At 50.2% G+C, this 21,245-nt stretch overlaps 1 protein-coding gene across 1 annotated transcript in view; it reads right to left on the bottom strand.

The window, feature by feature from the left end:
• NTMT1 (N-terminal Xaa-Pro-Lys N-methyltransferase 1) overlaps positions 1–18,912 on the bottom strand; it is a 121,432-nt gene extending 102,520 nt beyond the window's left edge. The window contains exon 1 of the mRNA XM_065572656.1: positions 18,894–18,912. The gene's annotated coding sequence lies outside the window, so the exon portion shown is untranslated. The remainder of the gene's footprint in view (positions 1–18,893) is intronic.
• Positions 18,913–21,245: the final 2,333 nt, after the last annotated feature.

Raw genomic sequence — 21,245 nt, 5'->3', positions numbered from 1 at the left:
CTGCCCTCCCTCCCTACCCCAGCTCCCCCCAGACACAGCACTCCCCGCAGCCAGCATCGCTCTAACCCTAATGCAGCACAGCCGGGCTGAAAACACACACACAGCGCACAGCCAAGCTGAAAACACACACACACACACACACAGAGCACTCCACGCAGCCAGCCAGAATTGCTCTAACCCTAATGTAGCACAGCCAGGCTGGAAACACACACACACACACACACACACACACACATACACACAGGACAGCCGGGCTGGTAAAACACACACACACACACACACACACATACACACACCCCACTCCACGCAGCCAGCATCTCTCTAACCCTAATGCAGCACAGCCAGGCTGAAAACACACACACAGCGCACAGCCAAGCTGAAAACACACACAAACCACTCCACGCAGCCAGCCAGAATTGCTCTAACCCTAATGTAGCACAGCCAAGCTGAAACACACACACACACACACACACACACACACATATACAGGACAGTCGGGCTGGTAAAACACACACACATACACACACCCCACTCCACGCAGCCAGCATCTCTCTAACCCTAATGTAGCACAGCCGGGCTGCAAACACACACACACACACACACACACACAGAGCCGGGCTGCAAACACACACACAGCCAGACAGAATTGCTCTAACCCTAATGTAGCACAGCTGAGCTGGAAAACACACACACAGCACAGCCAGGCTGGAGAAACACACACAGACACACACACCCCACAGCCGGGCTGGTAAACACAAACACAACACAGCCGGGCTGGAAATACACAGACAGACACTCAGCACTCCACGCAGCCAGCCAGAATCGCTCCAACTCTAATGCAGCACAATCAGGCTGGAACCACACACACACACACACACACACACCCCACAGCCAGGTTGGTAAAACACACACACACAGCACTCCACACAGCCAGCCAGAATCGCTCTAACCCTAGTGCAGCACAGCCGGTCTGGAAACACAGCACAGCTGGGCTGGAAACACACACACACACACACACACACACACACACACACACCCCACTCCATACAACCAGCCAGAATCACTCTAACCCTAATGCTGCACAGCCGGGTTGGAAACAAACACACACACACACAGCACAGGAAAAGGCAGAGAAAAGGGAAGGAGCAAATACAAGATCTATTATTTATCAGTGTATCAATTATTTAAGACTCGGTAGCTGGCAAGGGGTGGGGAAAGTGGGCTGGGAGGCCTCTGAGTCGCAGAGGAAGCTTTTATAAAGACAATTCAGGAAGCAGGCTCCTCCCTGGACCCCACCACCAGCGCCCTGACTCCACAGGAGAAGTAGTAGTGGGGAGAAATGCCTCTTGAGTTTCTTCATCGCCGGAGGGCACAAACACCACTGAACTAAAATCCTCAGTGTGTGTTTTCATAACACATGCCATGTGTTCAGCAAAACAAAGCGCTGGCCCATCCCTCCCAGGAGTGGCTCTCGTCCCCCGGGGTAAGTCCCTGGGGTGAATCCCAGCCCTCTCCATGGGCGTGCACGGTGTGAAAACAGCCAAGCCAGCACGGACCTGCAGGGCAGGACTCAGAGAGCCAGGCGGGGTGTGCCAGGAGCACGTCTCCGCGGGGCTCCAGCCATGCTATCATGCTGGGGTATTGCGAGGCAGTAGCCACCAGTCCTGTGACTGGTATGGGCTTTGTGTGGTACGATGGAGGTGTCTTCAGCCCCCTGGTGATACTTAGCCTCCTAGAGGGAGGATTTGATCCAGCCCATTGAGTCCAGCTTGGGCCAGGGGAGCAGACACGGCCTTCTGAGTGTCACATGGCCACATACAAGCGCCTGGGACACAGGTGAGGCTGGGGCTTTGAAGCCAGGGAGCCACCAATGACAGGGGAGAAGAGCTGACCAGCGCAGGAGCTGCTGAGGCTTAGGGTGGATGCCTTTGAGCATCTGTCCAATGAGCAGGCCCCCTAAAGTCACATGGTTTACATCATGAGGTCATCACATAAAGTTGGCTCATTGCAACATCATGGCGATTAGGCACCGCCCCTTCCCTTTTTATTGTCCCTCAAGCAGAACTCACCCCACTGAAATCCAAGAGCCCGGGAAGAGCGGGAGAGGAGGCCGGGCTGACTGATGAGGCAGGGCCCAGTGGGAGGACAGTCCCAGCCAGAGGGCAGGACTGGCAGGAAAGAAACAGACAAAACACAATAGGTGAAATTCAAATGAGTCAGAGCAGAGAGAGCCCCAAGCCGCAAAACTCAGATTTCAAACAGCCCAAGTCCAGGGGGCTTGGATCTGGGGTTTGCGCCACAATCCAATCTCCATAATCACAGGCATCTATGCACCCCGCCCCACACACCTTATACAAGCATCCATAACACCATGGGCTACAGTCTTGTTTGTCGCCACAAAGGGTCAAGCTAGGCCAATAGCAGATGGAAAGTAGCCTAGGTGGAACTCTTCTCTTGGATTCAGAACTGAACCAATCCCCCAGCACAGAATAGGGGACGCGCTGCTGCACTCTTTTGGATTAATATCACCCTGGGCTCCTGATCACACAGGATATTTTAAAGCCCCTGTCACGGTTTGCAAAATAAAAAGATGCTAACCATGGCTCTCTGGCCAAATTCCAGCTTGGAAAAGTCCATTTCAAATGGATTTGGATCTGTTCTTTACTCCCAGTCTTAAACTGTTGCTGTGCACTGTCAGACAACTGCTGTGTCCCACCCTAGAGGTAGCGGCAGTTCAGTGGTGGAGGACATGGGAGTATAGACAGCGAGAGTGAGAGAGGAGGTAAATGTGGTACAGAGATTTTTTTTTTTTTTTTGCGCAATGAGTCTGGGGTGATTTTATTACTCACTAGTGGAGTCACAGCTAAGTAACACATTCACCACACAGCTGAGACAAACTCCCCACTCCTGCACATACTTTGTTCAGGCCATTTTTGGATTGTTATTGTTGGTTCACTTTTTCGGCTTTGTCCCGATTTGTGCGGGTGAAGCTCGAAAGGCATCCACACGGGCAGCACAAAGTAAACGTATATCAGTGATATTTATAGTAGAGTTTTGGAAGAGGGATCGATAAAGTAGCTTCTATGCGCTATAACTACAGATACATATACAAACCCAGGGCCTGCGAGCCTCCCAGCGCAAGGAGCTCCCACCGCAGTCAATACGAGTGGCTGTATGTGGGAGCATAGCCCCATCAACTCTAACGGGAGCTCATTGAAAAGACTATAACTTGGCTTTCAGGTTCAGGGCCAAAGTCTGCAAAAGCCCATTGGAGTGCAAAGCCCTGCAAAGCTCACCCTAGATCCGGAAATAATTCTGTTTTGACGCCTCCGTAGCTGATCAACCGCCTTTGGCACCAAAAACTACTGGTTTGCTGCTACTGCTAACTTTTGGATGAGAAAGCTGGGGTTTAAAATTAGAAAATCCAGTACAGGAGGACTCTGATCCTGCAGCACATTAGGGGGAAAAGTGTAAAGGTTGGCCAATATTTTCAGAAGTGGCCCCTGGTTTTGGGTGCTCAATTTAGGGCACTTGGAGTCTAACTGGACTGGAGCACCCGCAGCTTCCATTGACTTCAGCTGGTGTTGTAGGCGCTCAGCACCTATAAACCAGGGCCTGCTTTCGAAAATTGTGGCCAGAGTGACCGGGATCCTTTTAGTTTACAGAGGAAACAACTGCCCTTTAGATTGATAAAGTGACTTCCAGTGGTGAATCAGATCCTCACAGCTTCACTGAGGCTCTCCAAGCACTCTAAAGCACATTAATTAAGCCTGGAGAGGTAGGTGAGGATCATCCCTTTATCCCAATGGGCTAATGGTGGCACAAAGACCTTAAATGCCTCACCCAAGGACACACCCCAAGACTGCGGCAGAGCTGTGAACAGAATCCAGGAGTGGTGAATTCTAGTTCCCTGCTCAAACCACTAGAAAAACTGACTCCTCGATTTCTCATAAAAACCTTACCACCCTGTCCCAGACATGGATCAACACCCGTGCTTGTACATGCCTATATTCATCTCTTGTTTGGGCACAAGTTCAGGTGAAGCCTAGGAGACTATTTCTGAATATTCTCCCAGTCCCGGTCCATTGCTGGAGAAGTCACCAGGGGCCCCTGCAGGCACTGGCTTTTGGATGGCAACATTTTCGTGAGACCTCAGAGCGCCTAATGGGAAAGATGATCTTGTAAACCCAATATTGGAACTGAAAAAAAATCTTTCCCTTTGGAGAGAAAGACCCCTGCTTTCAAAGCTCTCGTGCATCAAATGCTTAGTGCAAACCAGGGGTGGCTGGAAAACAGGGAAATGATTTTGCAAACTATTTTGAAATTTCCAAGTTGTTTCTATTTTGGTAAATAACAAATGCCCATACAAATTTGGAAAAAAATATTTTGACTTTAAAAGATCATCGGCCGTTTTGTGAAAAAGCAGGAAAACGCCATGCTGCTGAGAATTTGTCATGAAAAGTTTTGTTGGTTTTTGTTTTTTAAAAGGCTGGTTTTCAACTAAAAACACCTCTTCATGGGAATAAAAGTCCATCAACATAGGGGAGTCTCTCTTCCATGGGCGGAGGTAAGAGCACTTCAGCATCTCCAACTGGATTCAGTTGTGCCTCCTCTCAGTAGGAGGCCTCAGTTTTCAGGACACGGATCCTATTAGTCCTTGCTCTGTGCAATGGAAGGGTTCAAGTACCACGTACCCCTCAAGCTTTCTTTAAACACCCCCCAACCCCGGTGCTGGGAAGATGGTTCTATAGTGCACTGAAATTGTCAGCAGAAATGTGCACCTGAGCTACTGATAACCACATTAGGCTGACTTCCTCATGGGCTATTGAATTGGCATGGGAAACTGACTGCAAGAGGCAACCGCCCAGTCTTCTCCTCAGAAGTGGATTGTTCCAGATCTCACTTTCAAGGGGGTTAGGATGGCCTGTTCCACACGCATCTCTGCTCCATCCAATGCATTTTCTCCAATGCCTTTGACACATGACAATCACCTATGGTCCCACTTAGAATTCTGCTCATTACACATTAAAGTCAGCTCTGGATAGTTCTCATCCAGAAGATGGTCAGGAGGGGACACAGGCTCAGTTAGAACAAAGAATGAGCCCGAGGGAGTCTGGAAGCCGAAAAACGATAGGGTCAGATCCACTCTGGCTGGCTGGGGCACCCAAGAAGGGGTGTTTGCGGCTGCCATGGCCTCCCCAGCTGGCAGCCTCACCACAGACGGGAGCCCTGCACCTGAGGTTATGTTGGCAGGAGCTGGCATCACCCTGGGCTCAATCCAGCCTCTTGTTTGCACGACATAAGGACAGCGCTGAGCCTGTATGTAAGTATAACAGCAGGACCCAAACTCCGTTGCAAGCAGAGACAGCTAGAACACGAGGACAGCAGCACTCGTTACCCGACACCCCCAGCACTACCTGGCCCATCTGTATCCTTTTCCTATTTCCCTTTCATCTCCGCTGTTGGATTCTCCACCCCCTCCCGACTCCGTGAGGTCACTTCCTGCTGTTCTCTCATCTGTTTCCTTTTCTCCCGCTATGCACTTCCTCTCTCCCTTTGATATTTCACCTTCCTTGCGTCATTCCACTTGTGCCATTTTGATGCTTGATTTCCCCGCCCCCCCTTTGCTATTGTTAGAGATTTGGGGTCAAATTCACCGCTCACGTAATCAGGTACAGCTCTCGCAGGGGAGTTATACCTACTCACGCCAGCTGTCAGCTTGGGATGCTTCCAGCAATGCCTTACCCCATACTCTGGCCTGTGTCCTAGAGACTTGGTCTAATCCCAAATGGCATCTTCAGCCTTAAGGATCCAAACATGCTTTACAACAGAAATGATTTTACCCATCACTAAAGTGCAGCCACCTCTTAGCTGGCACATGGCAGCTGTCTGATGGCACAAAGGAGCAGTACGCAACAGTTTAGGGACGTGAAAACTAGACCACTCCTTTGGTTTCTCATTCTTACGTCTATAAAACAAATAGCTCCTTAACCAATTTATGTGGGCAACATTTGAAATTAACCAAAGCAAGGCTGGCAGCCAAGTTCATGCCGAGACCCAATAAGAAGTCTTTAAATGGCATGAATGAGAAGCCAGGAAGAGGCAAACTCCATATAAAATAGAAAGGTTTTCTTTAAAGACGACAAACAGAAATGGCCAAATCCTGAAGCCCTTACGCAGCATTTACTTCGTTTTAACTTTGTACTCAAACAAACTCCACCGCAGACAGGATCTAGTTCAGTGTGGACAGGGTCATGTTCCTACTTCTCCAGAAACCAGCCTTCTCAGCATAGCCCTAGTCCCTGAGACAGGGCCAAACTCTGTTCTCAGTTATGTTAGTGCATCCCTAGCAACACAATGGGGTTACACCTCTACAAGTGAGCATTTGGCTCATAAGCTCAAGCCCTGCGGTAACACCAGCTTCATTTTAGGGGCAACTGGATTGCAAGCCCTCTCTCTGCTGAGACAGCCGGGGTGAAATCTGGCTCTATTGAAGTCAGTGGCAAAAAGCCCACTGACTTAACTGGGGCCAGGATTTCACTCCAGGCATTTCTGGTAAGACTTAGGCACCCATTCACTAATACATTAGGAAGGGCTGTGCCAAAGCACTAACAGGCCTCCATAGGGATTCATCTCCTTGTTTTCCAGTGGTCCCCACCAGCCTTGCAGTGGTATCCCCAGTTTGCAGAGAAGGTGAACTCTTTCCCTTTGGGACCCCCTGTAATCATGGGCTTCTTCCACAAAGTCTCTGATGGGGAACTCATCCGGGTAAGCGTGACTAAGGCCTCTGGCCAGTGGCACGTCTGAATGGCCCTCTTTCTCCGCTCTCCAAAGATGTTTTCTAAGGGGGAATCACCCCCATTTACACCACCGTGCTGCAGCGGTAGAATGTTTTTGATAAACTTCACCCTGGTTGTTGGGTGGATGCTCAGAGCCTCACGGCTAAGATGGGAGCTAAGCCAAAACCCTTAGCAACGGTAACAAGAGTCCTTATTCTGAGACTGGCTCCCACATTCATTCTGTGGTGGAGTTCCCTTGACGCACGTCAGCTAAGGGAATTATCTGATCCCAGCCAGAGCAAAGTAGCGGCTGGAAGGCCCCTCAATCCAAGCTTGAAGGAGGTGGCACATGACGGTGAATGCTGCAATTAATCTAACGTGCGAGAGGCTGCAGGAGGTCAGTGCCTGTTCTCCAAAACCACAGCATTTATAAAGGTGTCACACCAACTCCATGTGAGCCGTTCGCGATGCAGCCAAAACCCACCTCCTGCCAGAAACCCTACTGACATTCAGAGCAGAACCAGGGCAGCAAGATGAAATTTTAAACACTGGGATGGGGCCAGCTAAGGGAGGCTTTAAGGGGTAGAGAAAGGTCCTATGCTATGCTTTTCTCTTTGGGCTGGAAAGCCTTGTAGGACGGAACCAGACCCCCGGGGCGAAGACACTCTCTCTGGTTTCGATGTGAATTACTGTCAAATATTCACAAGTGGGGTTCTTCTGGGGAATATAGACTAGTTCATGGGGAAATTTTAAAGGAAGGCCTCAGGCTGGTGTGGTTTGTTTACTGTAATTTACACGACGCATCTATCTAATGCACCAGACGCTTGCATGATAACACTTCTTTTAAAATCCGACAAGACCATCTCCATGTGCCCAACAAACTCTCACCCTCTGCAGATTCCTGAGAATCTTTCCCGTGTCCCCTGAAGGTTGGCAAAAGGAGGCTCGGCCACACTAAGAGATGTTATTCCAGAGCCAGCACTGAAAAAACTCCATCTCCAGCGCTCAGATGTCGGGACTGGAAGTCTTAGTGGCCCCCAATTCATGTCAATGGCTGGGGTAAAGCCAGGGAGAGAGGCATGTCTGTAAGGTGCACAGGACCCCAACTGGACAGGGCTTCCTGGATCAACACTGTCTTCCTGCATTTTGCCCAGAAATGAATCAAATCAGTGCATGTCTGCTGTGGGGAGCCACACTGGGAAATGAAGAGCTGGTGCCTTTTAAAGCCTTTGGAAAGGCAAAGAGGCTTCGTGTTGTGTCTACACAGCATCCAGTCTGGACCATTACTGGATGGGAAAGAGTCAAGCATGAAGTGCACGCACTCACAGATAGAGGGGCATGCACCCCACTCTTTCAGGTGCCACTGCTCTGGGAAGAAGCAGAAAGATTTAGCCAGGTAAGCAGGCACACCAGTATTGCAAAGGGTCTGCTCAGGGCACACAACACATGCTACTTACAGTCCTGTAGGCTGGGAACATGTTGCTCTATTCAACTCTGCAATAAACAGAGGGAGAGAACCGGGTTCCCTTTCTGGGTGTGCTCTGTATGTCAGAATCATGGACCGTCCCACAGCCTATCTGGGCAGACCCCAGACTGTTGGGACCAGATCCAGCCCCTGAATCTCACCTGCCTCTAACAAAGCAATTTCCTAACCACAAACACACTTAGGCTGCTGGAACAATTTTTGTAGTGGAGGTGCTGAGAGCCATTCAACCAAACTGTAAACCCTGTATACAATGAAAACCACTTCAAGCCAGGGGGTGCAGCAGCACCCCCAGCACCTGTGAACACACTTCCTCTTGAACAGCACCAGTTACAGACCTTAGGAAAACAGCAGGCTCCGGCACACGTTCCCCTCCGTGCCCTCACCACCTTGGGTTTGGTCCAAGTCCCTTAGACCAGGCAGCCTTGCAGCAGAATGGCTTCCCCTCTGCTTAGAGTACGTTCCTCTTCGAAAACAACCTCTGACACCTTTCCTGTCCCCATGTTTCCACTGGGGAATTTCCAGACTCCAACCAGGATTGGGGTAGAGACCTTCCAAGTCAACGGCTCTGCCGGTAGCAAGCCCATTGCCCATTGGGGTACAGCCATTCAACGCTGATGGCCTTTGATCACTCATGGGATGTCTTCCCTGCAGAGTTAGACAGGTGATCAGCACCTGGATCCGAGCACCCCGGTCAGCCTCATCCGGGTGCGGGAATCCTACTGCAAAGCCATACCCGCACTATTGTGTCCTCCCCGGTTCTGCACTCACGCATGTGTGTCTGGCGGCATAATTCCATGGTTCTCTGGGCTGAGATGCTCTAGGATTCTTTCCCGATTATTGTGGGAGAACTTCTCTGTTCTGGGGGGGGAGGAAGGGAGGAAATGTGGGAAGACACTGGAGGACAATCAGCACTTGCGTGATTTAGCCTGTGTTCTCATTGCAACATGGGAAGGTTAAAGGACAGCCTGGACTCCTACCCACCCCCTCAACCAGGCCAGCTAGCCTGAGCTTAAGCACCTACAAGCCCAGGTAAAAGGTTTTTCCTCTGTGGATGGTAGGGGGGTGGGTTAAATGCGCAGTGAAGACACACCTTAGCTAGTCTCTCTAGTAAGCATCAAGTTCCAGCTACAAAATGAAGACTCAAAGCCATGCTATAGGCTACATTCAAAACTGAGAATGAAATACAACATGGTGGTCACTAAACAATGGAACTCGTGAGCAGATATCAGCATATGCCCCAGATTGTCACGGCAGGCCCGTCTCCCCCTTAGTCTTTACTGACTGTGGTTTGTAATAAAAACCAACCCTCCACTTCTAGCACTGCCTGAACCTCCTCTCTCTCTCTTCAGAGCACTGGGGCCACTCAGGAGACGTTCACCACGTCTGCTTGGGCTGGGAATGGGCTGAGTTTACTGGATTTGGGGGTTGGCCTGATCTATTTTTCCTGCTCCAACTGTATCTACTCACTGTGCCCAGTAGGTGAAGGGATCACTGTACGTGTGCTTACAGGGTAGGGTTGCCAGCCCTAGATGGCTGGCTGGCAATATGTTGTCTCTCATTGATGGAGGAGATGGGCTGCACGCGCTAGGCCTGAGGCTTGAAATTATTACATTCCCTGGAGCCCACAGGGTCAAATCCTGACATGGCTGTCTCGTCCCTTTGTGTCCCTGAGTTAGAGGCATCACCTTCCATGCAGTTTACTGGACAGCCAAGTGCATTTCAGCTCAGACCTTAAAACGAGAACGCCGGTCTGCTCTGCATGGATAGTAAAACTCCCAGGCCACTCTTCCTACGAGCCAGGGTTTGCCCCCAGCGCCTCTGGTCAAAATTTTCAATCCTCCCCGTCACTCTCATGCAGTCTGCTATGCACTTTATGATAGCTGCGCTCCACCTCAGAGTTGACTGCATGTCAGAGGAGCCATATGTACCGATCTGTACCTAGCAAAGGGGAACGCTCCTCCTGGGGGAGGGGGGGGGAGGGCGCGGTGTAGAGAAAGGTAGAACAGCAGAGTGAAGAATACATGCCTTGTGGTGTATGAAACAATGCAACCGAAAGGAGAGGTCATTCGGTTTGCTGGGCGCTGCACTTTAAGTGCAGGGGACAAGCTAGGAGGAGCGCACCATTTTGTGTTTCACATTGTTCCAGGGTGAGTCATTGTGGGTTTTCTCCTCTCTTGTGGAGACCTGATATTCACTCGTGCTTTGTCATTTGCTTTAGCCTGAAATATTGTTAGTCAACTCCCTAATTTGAAACTGCTTGTTTTACTGAGCGCGTATGAAGGACAACACAATTTTAATCAATATAAATAAGTAACAGTATGGCCAGCCCTGAGCATTCAGAAACCATGAGCCACCCCCCGACCCATCATAACAATTTAAAAAAATAATAAATATTGGGTTATTTTGTATTTGCCTTCTGCCTTTTAAGCCTTTAGGCTACACTCAGGTCATGCTTTCAAGCCTTTCTCCACAACCATGAGATCTAGAAACTTCCTTTTTTTTTTTAAACGAAAGCGGAGATTTCACCTAATCACATGACTCCCGGAGCTGGGGTTTTAAGAAAAGCATTAAATATTGTGTGACTCGCGATATAAATCATAAGAGTTGGCACCATTGTAATGATCCTCGATATAATAATTAATTGAATAAAACTACCATAATAAAGAAGTTAGAACTTTTCAGTCACACTAGACATTCCCTTCTCCCTTAGTGGCTACAATACAAGGATGAAACATGCTTCTGTTATATCATAGTGATCTCTCCCTTCTTCGGACATTTCCTGGATACGCCGTTTGCAGGGCACTTGGGACATTTTCTGCACCAAAACAGAAAAGTCTGATCTTATGGCTCCCGCAGAGCTCCAGTGAAATCATTTCCTGTGGCTGGGAACGTAGGCCTCCAGTTTCCCAGATGAGTGTTCGGATGTCAGTCTAGAGCAGCGAGATCCTGGGAAACCCGACCTGAAGCTACTCATCTATCCCGACTCTACATATGTTCAGTTTACCCCCAGAGCCAGTGCTCTGCAACTGGGCTTGGCCTTCTCCCTAACAGTATTATCATCATCATCCTGATGCGATAGAACACTTCGCTCTTCTCTAGCGCCTTCCTTCCAAGGATCTCAACACTTTGCCAACATCAGTGGACTCATCCTCCCAACCCTGCTCTGGAGGTAGGTAAGTATAATCCCCATGACACACATGGGGAAACTGAGGCTCTGAGGGGGTTAAGTTACCTGTTCACGGGCATGTGTGGCAAAGCTGGGATTAAGACCCATAGGGTCACCTTGAATGCTTAGGTCGCCTAGAGGAAACCCTTACAATCCAAAGATTATAGGATTTCTCCATCTAGGTATTACTATTATTTGTATAACAGAAGGGCCTAGAAGCCCCAAATGCCATTAGGGCTGCATCGAGCTAAGTTCTGTACATTCAGTGTAAGAGACAGGCCACGTGGCTGTCCTCACCTTAGCATCTGCACTCTGGACTGTCACAGCAGATGTCAGTCCAACACCCACAATTTCAATCCCCACCACATCTTTCCTCCTTAGAGAACTGTTTCTTAAATCTTCACACTGGGGATTGGATCCTTCAACCCAATGTGGGGCTGGCTGACGTGGGGTCTGATCCTGTAGGGTGTGGGGCACTCAATCGTCAGGTTGGCCTTTTCCCTTCTCAACCCTTCCTATAGCAGTGCTCTGTGTCAGCACTGGGCCCACAGCCCCTCCGGCCCAAATGTTTTGGTGGGCGCTAGTCTAATGCTGCCTGAACACAACAGGGGATCCTTAGACATTTGTGACAGCATGTTTAACCTGCAGGGAGAGATGGGACAGAGAGTTAGTGACTGGCTCTCATAGGGAAAAAATCTTCCTATGCAGCAATCCTTGGGGGATTGTAGAAGGATCCTTGGGGGACTGCAGAAGAGAGACCGCGAACGGCAGGGTTTGGAGTGGAGCAAGATCCCTGACACCCTGTCCAAATAGCGCAAGCTTCTTTTAAACACATTAACAAGCCCTGGTGCAGCCTTTCCAGGCAGAACCCCTCCAATAGCTGCGATAAATCAGTGCATTCTATGGAACTCCTGCCATCCAAAAGGATCCCGGAGCAACATGGGTCCGACCCACAGCCCATTAAAGCCAGTGGCAAAGCCCTCACTGACTTGAATGGTGTAACATCAGGGACCTGTGAGGGAGGGAATCACTTTACACGGGGTCTGATATTCGGAGATGTGGGGCACCCACAGCTCCGTTTTGAAGCCAGTGTTGGTGCGTAGCCATGTAATGTAGTGCCTTCCTTGCCTGCTTAGTTCAGGCTCTGACTTAGGGAGGCCATGCGGGGGGATGCAAGGTAACAGACTGGATTAGATGCCAGTTAAAGAGAACCACAGAGTCGGTTTGCATCTACCAGCCTGGACAAAGAATCCACCTCCATAGCCATTACAACCACCCTCCATCCCTTAACTACGAGACACTGCACCATCCACCAATGTAAAGCAACCACCTCTGGGGTAGTGCGCGGCAGCTCATGCTGCACAGCAATGCCCACAAAAGGGTTTAGGACAGGAAGTAAAGAAGAATCCCAGCCAAGCTGAAAGCACTGGGGGAACATATCAAGTGTCAGGCCGGAGATGGAAATTAACCAGGCCAGGAGGGTTAGCACCCGTTACTCTGCCAAGATCCGGAGGACCTGGAGCTCACATTGCATCAGGAAGATGCTGCGAGAGGACACGGAATCCCCACGCCCCTCCTACGAGAGATGTTCGCAGATCACCAACTCGGAAAGCTGCAGGAAGAAAAAAAAAACCCAACAACCCAGAGCAGAGGCCCACACTGCATTAGGGAGCATGGATGGGGAATGAGTCCCAGCTTCCATCTGCATCCACTGATCTGCAAGGGGAAGAGATTCCCTCCCGGACAAGCTGCGGGCACAAGGCAGCTTGCGCCGATCCAGGAGGACGACGGGGAAAGCGAAGGTCGGGGTTGGGAAGACAAAGCCGGCGGAGCCCCCGGAAACAGGAGAACATCAGGGTCGCAACGGCTCCTTTGGAAACACAGGGAATGAAGCGGGGCGGGGGGGGGGGATTATTTTATTAATTATTATTATTTAAAAATTAATCAGGCTGCCAAGGCTTCTCTGTGACGCTCCAGGCCCGAGGAGCATCGCCGCGCGCAGAGTGGAGCAGGGGGCTCTGCGCTGCCTGGTTTGCCGGCTCTTGAAAGCAAATACAAAGGCTTTCAGCTCCCCAGCACTCGCTAATGGTCGACCTCTCTGTTGTCCTCGATGCATGCCTGTCCCAGTTACAGCAGCTGGTTGCTACAGCAACTGAGCTCTGACTAATCATTTGCGCAATGACCTTTTTTCCCCCCAGAGAGAGGGAGGGAGGGAGCTAGAGAGAGGGAGGGAGGGAGGAAGGCAAGGCGAGTGGAGGTTACAAATAAAAGCAACTGCGAAGAAGAATGCATTTTGGGGGGCTTGCAAGAACTGGGGGCAGGGCAGGACAGGTGCTGGAGGTTTCCAGAGTCGTTAAAAGCAGTTGCATGCAATCTTGCCTGCCAGCTCGTGAGAGCCTGCTCCCCCAATCTCAAATCTACCCGAGGTCACCATAGAGGGGGCGAGGGGGTGATGCCGTTGGCCACTGAGCCCTAAGAAGTCTTGCTGGGGCCATTTCCATCCAAGGCAGGGGGCTCTGGAGCTGGGATTCAATCATCCCCCCTCCAGCCCCCCTGCCCGACTGGCACTCAATGGGCCAGAGTCAGGATCTGGCCCGAGCTCACCATGCGTCACCCCGTCTGGATCTGGTCCCAACTCCATTGACTCAGTTACACCAGGGGGGACTGTGATCTTCATTCCCCTGCCTTCGGCGGGATGACTCTGGCTCTAACTCTATTGACCTCAGCAGAGTTACACCAGGGTGGAGTCAGGCTCCTTCTCTGGAAGAGAACAAATCACGCGACGTCCTGTGCATAGTCTCTCAAATTTTCTAGTGGGTTCGTTGAGGCTTCCAAGGAACACTCGTGAGATCCAGGTTTTACAGACACCACCATTTGCAGACAGCAAATTTCAAGGTTGTAGACTTGCTTATGCATGGAAACTGAGGTCTAGATTGTGCTCCCCTTACTCGTGTTAGTCAGCTCTTACTCTAAGGAGTAGATCCATTGGTGTCAAAGGGACTGCTGCTCCCCAACTGAGTAAGGCTTATGCAATCGAGCTGTGAATTTTTCATTATATTGCACATGCCAGAAGTGCTTGGGCACCCACCCAATCGGAACGCAAACAGTCCCATATGACCTTTCTGAGACCAATCACAACTCATCAACCCAGCTCAGAGAGCCAATGGCAGAGATCGGTGAGTGACCAATCCGGAGAGCTACAAAGATGAATAAAATAACGTACTGAATAATTTTGAACCGCGAGTAAGTTTGAGGAAATTGCGATGGGGTTGTGGCTATTCCACAAATGGAAAAAGGGGCGAACATACGCTGGGGTTACATCGCGCTCTGAGCAGAATAAAGCAGAGAGAAGACATGAAAAGCAAGGGAGAGAGGGGAAAAGAAAACACTAAAAAGAGACAGGGGCAAATAGAGAAAGTTGGGCAGGGAACGTGAGGGGAGGGAGAAATGGACTAGGCCGAAAGAAAGTGCAAAAATAATTGAAGAATGAGCCATAGCCCGAATGGTGCTGCACACCTGCCGCCTGCGTGCAGCTCCCACTGAACTCAATGGGAAATGGTGGCACTCGGCATCTCTCTGGACTCGGCTCAAGAATAACCTGAAAGGTCCCAAAGTGCTTCACAAACTCTGCACGCAGAACACCATCGAAAGAAAGGCAGCCACCTCTGGGGCCAGCAGCCAGGCAGAGCGCACAAACCATATGGGGCCTGCTATACAAGGGCCTTCAGCAGAACAGGGAACAAGACCGACACACCCATTGACTTCAATGGGCTTTGGACCAGATCCCAAATGACCAGCTGCCATTGAGGAGTGTGGGTACAGTGTCTGTGCTGCTGGCTACATTAGCTCACAGGCTCAAGCGCTCCCACTGGGTTGGCAGCCACATTTCTGTCGGCTAACTAGGCCGCCCAGAACTGGTTACTTTTATAAGCTGGGCAGGCTCACAGCTAGGAGCAAAAAAGAAAAAACAAATCTTTCCAAAGAGAAACCACCATGGCATCCTGCATTCGCAGGGCAGGGAGCGGAGAACAGCTCTGGTTGAAATAGGCCCCATTCCTTCCCTTGACCAGGTCCAACGGGAGGGACAATGCCATGCAGGGCCGGCTCTAGGCACCAGCATTCCAAGCATGTGCTTGGGGCGGCACTTCTCAAGGGGCGGCACTCCGTTATTTTTTGTGGTTTTTTGCTTCGGCGGCGACACTCCATTTTTTTTTTTTTTTGCTTGGGGCGGCAAAAAACCTGGAGCCGGCCCTGATGCCATGCTAGCAACACTGTATGATCCCCAAGGGATGGATTGTAACAATTCCACTAATTCTGGGGTCCAGGGCTAAACTCTGGCTCCCGATTCACCCTGTGAAACCTCACCGAGTCCAGACGGATTGCACAGGTGCAACTGGAGGCAGAATTTGGCCTCATGCTTTCAACAACCATTAATAGTACAGGGGGAAAAGAGAGCGCGTATGCACGCATGCGCTCAGGTTGGAAACCGGAGGTGTAACAGCAGGTGAATGGGATCAGAGGATGGAGCAGCACTATGATAGCACAGGGGGCCGTAAGGACTGGGAGTTTTCAGACTGAAGAATAACAGCTGACCCAGTTTTAACAGTGACATTGCATGAGGGTCTTCCAACTTGGGCGGCAAGCTGGAGAAAAAGGCCACCTCCAGGCGCCAGCAAAGATGATGGCAGTTTTGTCCTGGATTTGGTTGGGAACAGGCTGTGGCTCAGGTGAACTCACTCCAAATTTACACAGGAGAAAGGAGAGCAGAAACTGGCCCATAATATTGAGTGTTTGTGTTTTAAAGCTCAGAAGCCCTGCATCAGCATTACCGTGTTTGTCCAGCACCTCGTGCAATGAGGTTCTAGCCACTACGGCCATGCAAATTCATAACAACAACAACGAGAAGCCGTTGGGAAAATTAAGGAATATGCCACGTCCACTAGAGCAGGGGTGGCCAACCTGATCCTGAGAAGGAGCCAGAATTTACCAATGTACATTGCCAAAGAACCACAGTAATAAGTCAGCAGCCCCCCATCCCGCTCCCAGCACCTCCCACCCACCGGCAGCCGCGCTGATCAGCGCCTCCCACTCCGCACCTTCTGATCAGTTGTTTTGTGGCGTGCAGGAGGGAGGGCACTGCAGGCTCAGGGAAGGGGGCGGGAAGGGGTGGAGTGGGGGTAGGGCCTGTGGCAGAGCCAGGGGTTGAGCAGTGAGCATCCCCCGGCACATTGGAAAGTTGGCGCCTGCAGCTCCAGTCCTGGAGTCGGTGCCTATACAGGGAGCCGCATATTAACTTCTGAAGAGCCGCATGTGGCTCCGGAGCCACAGGTTGGCCACTGCTGCACTAGAGGGATGTGCCAGATCCACCAGGGAAAATATAAGCGCGCGGGGGGTGTGTGTGGGGGGGGGAAAGACACACATTATGGCAACCTGGGGAAACTGCTGATCTTTTCTTGCCATGTGCCTTTCTACTAGACAGGGGCCAGAACCAAACCCCTAAGCACTCAGCTAACCACAGTGATGGGTCCCACGTCAGTACCTGGAGTCACCGATTACTAGAGCTAAACCGCTCCAAACCTGGGGGAATTTTGGACCCACTCCGAAGTTTGCAATGGATCCTTCTCTCTCGATGGATCAAAGCAACATCCTGGATCCAAGCACTAAAACTTCACCCTCTGGATCCAGGTCCAGCCCTCCTGCTTCAAGCGGTTTCTCTGCTTCCTGCCCATTGAAACAAAACGTTACGAGTAGATATTTCGCCAGGACACGAGCTAGTTAGTGCAGCTGGAAAACGTGGGGCCAGGATTACCAAAGCATTCGTGTTCCCCTTTAGGAACCCAAATAACGGCCAGGTCTGCACACGTGCTCAGCATGTGGTAGCTCCCTTTGCGGCGCTTTCGGTGCATGATGGGTGCTGATGTAACCAACACACCTCCTGGCTGTGGTGTTCTGTCCCATCGAGTGACACCGAGACCACTTACACCGAGATCCTTTGACTATGACCCTACGTACTGAGCTGTACAGAAAATCTGGCCCCCTACTTATAGGGCCTGGGACCTCCCAAAAATCCCAGCTCCAGTGGGCTTTGGTTCAGACCCTAAAGTCATTAGGTATCTTTCCTTGGGCTTTGGATCAGGCCCTTACAGGGATCTTCACTGCTTTGAGATTTCAAAGAGCCCTTTCCGCAGTTACATTTTTCTGCAGTTTGCAGGTCTCCGGCGAGGACGATTAATTCCAGCATGCCCTGCCTGTGGATGCCGCAACTAAACAGCCCCAGAGAAGGAGTTTCATCACAGCCTGTTTGTGTGTCTGAAAAAGGGAACTTGGATTCCAAGGCCCCCCCCAGCCTCCCCCTGAGCCAGAGAAGGGCTCTGTCCTGCTCTTGCTCAACCCTGCTGCGGTGGGAATGAGGAAGTAGAGGAGACAGGGCGGGGGAGGAGGGGAGGAACAGTCAAGCTAGAGATAAACAGCCTCCTCTGAGCCATCCTGGTTGGAAAGTTTCTCTAACGCGAGAGGGCATGGGGGCAAAGAGAGAGTTCTGTCCTCATGCAGGAGAACAATTTACAGAGCATTAGAGCAGGAGTCAAACTATTGGAAACCAAGATAGTCCATCCCCTCTAGGTCCCCTTGAATATACCCAGGCAGTTGGGGTGTAGGAGACAGACACTCTTCAGGTTGGCTCTGGGCTTTGGCAGTATTTGAAATCTAAGCCCAGATCTTAATTTAAATGGCCCTGATCTTTGAACTGATCCCAGATCTGAAAAGCCTTTGTGGGACCAATCCAGATTTTGCAGCTCAAGCCCAGGACCATCATGGCAAGGACCATCTCTCATTGATTCTATCCGGCCTTGCATCAGTTGTGTGCATGTGCAACAAGTGTGGGCAGGTTAGTTGCTGGAGTTCTACTGAAACCAGCTGGAGCTGGAGTTGGCCCATCACCTTCCTCAGTTGGATTCAACCCTTAATAAAAGTCGGCAGTTTGCTAAGTGGCCTCTATTAGCCAGAACACCACATTTAGTACAAAGAAAGTTAATAGAAAAATAGTTAAATAAAAAACCTACAATAGGTGCAAAACTTTCTAAACAGCCACACGTTCCTGTTGCTTGTGCTGTCCCCTCTCCACTCGGTTTTGCTTGTATTCATTTGTCACGCCTCACCTCTCACGAGAGCAGCACTGTCTATGGGTCAGATCCTCAGCTGGTGTAAAATGGCCATTGAAATCAGGGGACCTCTGCCAATTGGACACCAGCTGATGGTCTGACCGGTTATGTGCTGCAAAGTACTTAGCATCTAGAAATAATAGGGGTAGTGATAGAATCACTGCCTGATCCACTATGGATCATCCCTCAACTCATCCACCATAATGCTCACTTCCATATTTCTTCCAAGCAGGGGAATCAAAAGTCTGAGACAGCATTAGTTTCTTAAAGAGCCACATTGACACGCTGGAGTACTCACTTACCTCCACTGATACCTGAGACTAGCAGCCTGTGGTCATCCTCCTTATCCCAACTTCTGTGGGCAAAGTTTACTCTCCAGATTCAGGAGTACAGGCAGGTTTCTCTTCTCCATTTTATCCTAGGGGGAAACCCAAATTCAAGTGATACCATCATTTACATTATCCACTCAGATATAAACCAATCCACATATAAAGCAATCCCCCAAAAGCTGATGTAATACCCAACACTTACATCTACCAAATCCACCGTCCATTTTGGTCAATTTCACCGTCATAGGATTTTTAAAATAATAAATTTCATGATTTCAGATATTTAAATCTGAGATTTCACGGTGTTGTAATTGTAAGGGTCCTGACCCAAGAAGTTGCGGAGGGGAGAAAGGGTGGGGGAGAGACACAAGGTTATTGTGGGCGGGGTTGCAGTACTGCTACCCTTACTTCTGCACGGCTGCTGGCAGCGGTGCTGCCTTCAGAGCTGGGCAGCTGGAGAACGGCAGCTGCTGGTCAGGAGCCCAGCTCTGAAGGGAGAGCCGCCACCAGCACCAGCGGAGAAGGAAGGATGGCAGGGTATGGTATTGCCACCCTTACTTCTGTGCTGCTGCTGGCAGGGCGCTGCCTTCAGAGCTGGGTGCCCGCCCGGCCAACAGCTGCCACTCTCTGGCTGCCCAGCTCTGAAGGCAGCGCAGAAGTAAGGGTGACAATACTGCGAGCCCCCTAAAATAACCTGGTGACCCCCTGCAACTCCCTTTTGGGTCAGGACCCCCAATTTGAGCAACACTGGTCACCCCATTAAATCTGTATAGTATAGGGTAAAAGTACACAAAAAACTAAATTTCATGTGGGGAGACCAGATTTCGTGGTCCATGACGTGTATTTCATGGCTGAGAATTTGATAGAGCCCTACTTATATCTAATTAATCCTTACTGCAGCCCAGTAAATTAGGCAAATATTAATTCCATTTTACAGTTAGGAAAACTGCAGCAGAGCGATTATGGGACTTGCCAAAGGCCACAGAACCAGATGGGACTAGAATTCAAGGGGAAAAGTTCACAGGTGTGGAGTAAATTAGACTTGCCGACACTGAGTGCTGGTCTACACCTAGAACTCAGATGGACCTGGCTATGTTAGTTAGAGATGTAATTTTTTACCAACACAGTTATGCCAATATAAGCCTTCATGTAGATGCACTTACACGGACATAAAAAAGCATTTCCTGGTGTAGCTTATGTTTCTTGGAAAGCTGGTGCAAACTACGCCAGCAGAAGCACTTTCATGCTGGTATAAACTGCATCTACACTAGGAGGGTTTGCCAGTATAGCTATACTAGCAAACATTTTCTAATGGAGACAAGGCCCCCTTAGAGCCACTCCATTGATATTTAACAATCTACACACAAACATGGGTCTGGTCTACACTACACTGTTAGGTTGACGTAAGCTGCCTTGCGTTGCCCTTGCTGTGGAAGTGTCTTCACTTAAGTTTGGCTTCTGCCAACGTAAGTGCCTCTCTGCGCCCATTGAGTAACACCCCGAGCGGTGTAGAGTCGCCATCGATGTAGTTAGGTTGGCTCTGCATTGCTTATGTCAACTGTTACTGGCTTTCAGGAGCTGCTCCACAATGCTCCACACTCACAATACAATCGCTCCTGGTGAGGACGCATACCACCGACACAAGGAGCCAAGTGTGCACGCACACAAGCAATTTAATAACTGCAGGGCCTGTCAGTCCTCTTCCATCAACCTAGTTGTATCTACACTAGGTCCTGGTCTACACTACAGAATTAGGTTGATGTAAGGCAGCTTATGTCGACCTAACTCTGTAAGCGTCTTCAATAAAACGTAGCTCCCACTGATGCAACGCGCCCACTACACCAACTTAATAATGCCACCTCCGCGAGAGGCGTAGCGCTGAGGTCGCTGTATCAGTGCAGACACTGTGTTGCTTATCGTGACTGTCGCTGCCTTTCAGAAGCCTTCCCACAATGCCCCACGCTCACAATACAATCGATACAAGCGGTCCTGGTGAGGACGTGCACTGCCGACACATGGAGCGCCGTGTGGACGTGCAAATGCTGCAGTGGCTGTATGTCAACGTAACTTAGGTCGACTTAATTTTGTAGTGTAGACTTGCCCCAGGAATTATGTCAGCATAGCTACGTCATCAGGGGTGATGTAGCTAGGCCAATGTAACCTTTCAGGGTAGACCAGGCCCTAGTTGTTTATTTTGGTTTACGTTACACCGGCTACTAGCAGACTTTAGCTAAACCAAAATAAACACGGTTTGAATTAAGAGTGTCTACACAGCTTTTGCGCTAGTTTAATTAAATTGGTATAAACCCACCCCTTAAATTCAGG

This window comes from Chrysemys picta, chromosome 18 (genome assembly GCF_011386835.1).
Source record: "Chrysemys picta bellii isolate R12L10 chromosome 18, ASM1138683v2, whole genome shotgun sequence".
Taxonomy (NCBI): Eukaryota; Metazoa; Chordata; order Testudines; family Emydidae; genus Chrysemys; species Chrysemys picta.
This window is presented reverse-complemented; position numbering and strand designations above follow the sequence as displayed.